This window comes from Salvelinus sp. IW2-2015, linkage group LG26 (assembly GCF_002910315.2).
Source record: "Salvelinus sp. IW2-2015 linkage group LG26, ASM291031v2, whole genome shotgun sequence".
NCBI classification, from domain to species: domain Eukaryota; kingdom Metazoa; phylum Chordata; class Actinopteri; order Salmoniformes; family Salmonidae; genus Salvelinus; species Salvelinus sp. IW2-2015.
Genome location: NC_036866.1, coordinates 10,924,541 through 10,927,933, shown reverse-complemented (window position 1 = coordinate 10,927,933; position 3,393 = coordinate 10,924,541). Strand labels below are relative to the sequence as shown.

General features: G+C 39.4%; 1 protein-coding gene across 2 annotated transcripts in view; it reads left to right on the top strand.

Annotated features, from left to right (window-relative positions):
- LOC111952415 (ankyrin repeat domain-containing protein 13C-A) overlaps positions 1-3,393 on the top strand; it is a 64,983-nt gene that overhangs the window by 9,632 nt on the left and 51,958 nt on the right. The gene's annotated exons all lie outside the window — the stretch shown is intronic.

Genomic DNA, 3,393 nt, shown 5'->3' with positions numbered 1-3,393 from the left:
CATGGGTGTGGAAACATCATGCTTTGGGGCTTTTTTTTCTGCAAAGGGACCAGGACGACTGATCCGTGTAAGGAAAGAATGAATGGGGCCATGTAATCATGAGATTTTGAGTGAAACCTACTTCCATCAGCAAGGGCATTGAGAAATGAAACGTGGCTGGATTCTTTCAGCATGACAATGATCCCAACACAAGACCGCCAGGCAACGAAGAGTGGCTTCGTAAGAAGCATTTCAAGGTCCTGGAGTGGCCTAGCCAGTCTCCAGATCTCAACCCCATAGAACATCTTTGGAGGGAGTTGAAAGTCGTGTTGCCCGCAGCACAGCCCCAAAACATCACTGGCTCTAGAGGAGATCTCATGGAGGAATGGGCCAAAATACCAGCAACAGGTGTGAAAACTTGTGAAGACTTCACAGAAAACGTTTGACCTCTGTCATTGCCAACAAAAGGGTAATATAACAAAGTATTGAGATAAACTTTTGTATTGACCAAATACTTATTTTCCACCATAATTTGCAAATAAATTCAGTAAAAATCCTACAATGTGATTTTCTGGATTTTYTTTTTGAAGTGTACCTATGATGAAAAGTACAGGCCTCTCTCATCTTTTTAAGTGGGAGAACTTGCACAATTGGTGGCTGACTAAATACTTTTTTGACCCACTGTATATACAATGAAAGATTCATCCTTGGTTATTAAACCAGCAGATAAGGGGGGTGCTGTGGTTGTTTTAGACGATGAAAAATATAAAGAAGAAATTCAGAGACAACTCAGCATTGAACGTTTCAATAGAAAACTGAGTGTTGATCCCACACAGGTGTTCCAAAGGGATATATGCTCTAATCTGGAGCAAGCCCTATTAAACCACCTTATCTCAAAACCTGAATATCTTTCCTGCAAATGTGCCAAACGTCCATGCCTGTACATTTTGCCGAAATTACACAAACCTAAAACACAACAAGGAAATTATCCAGGCAGACCAGTGGTTGCAGGAATAGGCTCAATGTTAGAGCCGTTGTCGAATTTTGTAGACTATTTTATTAAAACTCATGTGCAACCATTGCCATCATATGTAAAAGACCCTATAGACTTCATAAACAACATCTCACCAATAACGGGTTTAACAGAAGAATGTATTTTGGTCACATTAGATGTCGAGAATCTATATACCACAATTCCCCATGTGGGAGGGCTGGCAGCCCTAGCTCACTATTTGGGAGACAGAGATACTAACGAATATCCACCAACAAACTTTATTCTAGAACTGGCTGAATTTGTTTTGACGTATAACTATTTTAGGTTGATGATGAATACTACCTCCAAACGAATGGAACATCGATGTGCTTCACATTCGCTCTGAGTTATGCTAACCTTAATGTGGGTCTTTTTGAAAAACGTTTTGTTAATAATGAAAACGAAAATCCATTTTTGAATAAAGTCCTGAAGTGGTATCGATATATTGACGATATTTTTTGCATATGGGAAGGAACGGAAAAAGAGCTGTCAGATTTTATGACGCTACTTAATGACATTGTCCCCAATCTCAAATTCACTATTGAATGTGACACTCAACGTGTTTATTACCTCTATGTGGATTGAGAAATTAAATGGAACCCTGTTTACAACTCAGTATAGAAAAGAAACGGACAGAAATACTCTATTACAGGGGGACAGCTTCCATCCTGAGCCTTTAAAAAGAGGACATCCAAGAAGCCAGTTTTTCAGACTGCGCCGTGTATGCCACTCCACAGAGGATTATCTAGAAAAAGCAGCGGAGATGCGCATTAGGTTTCTAAGAAGAGGCTATTCGCCACAATGTGTGGATGAAGCTCTTAATTTGGCTTTGGGAAAAACACGAAATGAACTGCTACAAAAACACCCGCTAAAGAGCACTCCGTAATGTTCACAACCACATATACTTTGAACTCGCGAAAAGTGGGAGATGCGGTCAAGGAACACTGGCCTATTTTACCATCGGACCCAGTTTTGCCGGCTGAATTTAAAAATCCACCACTTATTGTGTATAGGAGAGGTCGCAATTTATGCGATACATTGGTTCATGCCAACTGCCAGCAACAAAAGACAATCAGCCAGGCTCTTTTACGCCCTCTTCCAAATGGTAGCTATAAAATGCAGAGGATGCGCACAGTGCAACAATATGATGAAGTGTGAATATTTCTGCCACCCACACACAGGAAAACGGTTCCAAATAAATTACATTATTACGTGTTCCACCACCCATGTTATTTACATTATTAAATGTCCATGTGGGCTGTGCTATGTCGGTAAAACCTCTCGTCCTCTCAAACAGAGAATTAGTGAACATAACATTTCAATCAGGAGAAACGACAGAGATTATCCAGTCGCAGGACATTTTAATGACCTAAAGCATGACATGTCTACCTTTTAGATTTTGTGGTATAGAGAAAGTTAAGATATCAGACAGGGGAGGTGATATTAATAATACTCTGAGTAAAATATACTGTTTTGGGATTTTCACCCTCCAGACATTATTTCCTAAAGGACTTAATGATGAAATGCCTATGTATGTTATGTTGTGAATTTGAACATGAATTATGTCCCCATTTAAGATGACTCTGTTTTTCGTACGATGTACCCAATGATTAATGAAAACTTGCTATGTCCTCATTGTGGTTTTACAGACGTGTTTAATACGTCTTATTTACACACTTTATTCGAATATTTATGAAATGCATATTGTTATATTTGGTAACACTTATTTGTTTTTCCTTCGCCTCCAACCCCTTTTCGATGCGTGGAACGGATGTGGGTGGGCTAGGTCTACATAAGGGTGCTCATTTTTTAAACGACGAAGGCTGCGAGGCCGATACGTAAGCTTATTAAAGATCGTATCACTGATCTTTAATAAGCTATCAAGAGCAGTGTGCGGGTTCATTTTCCCTTCAAATATATACAATGTAAAAAACAAAAACATTTAAATGGTATTCATATTTAATTAGCATATATTTCCATTAATTCCCATATTCCCACGGAAAGTTTCCACCTCTGAATATTCTGCAAAATGTGCAACCCTACTCACTACCTTGCAACGAATCTCATGCTGCACTGTAGTTTGTGCTAACATTTCTGCCTTCGGCCTGTTTTTGTTTAGAAGTTGTCTAATTTCTTCAGGCTGAGCAAAATCCTTTATTCTCATTCCCCAAATATCTGTAGAGTAGATTCATGTCAAACCAAATTATTTTCACGGTTGAGTACTGTAGAGGTCGCGATAAGAGAACTTATCTGCAGATACCATCTGGTCTTACCGATGAGGTTGTACAGCCGTGGTCCAGTCAGTACACTTAGAAAAAAGTGTTCCAAAACGGTTCTTCAGCTGTTCCCATAGGATAACCCTTTTTGGTTCCAGGTAGAAC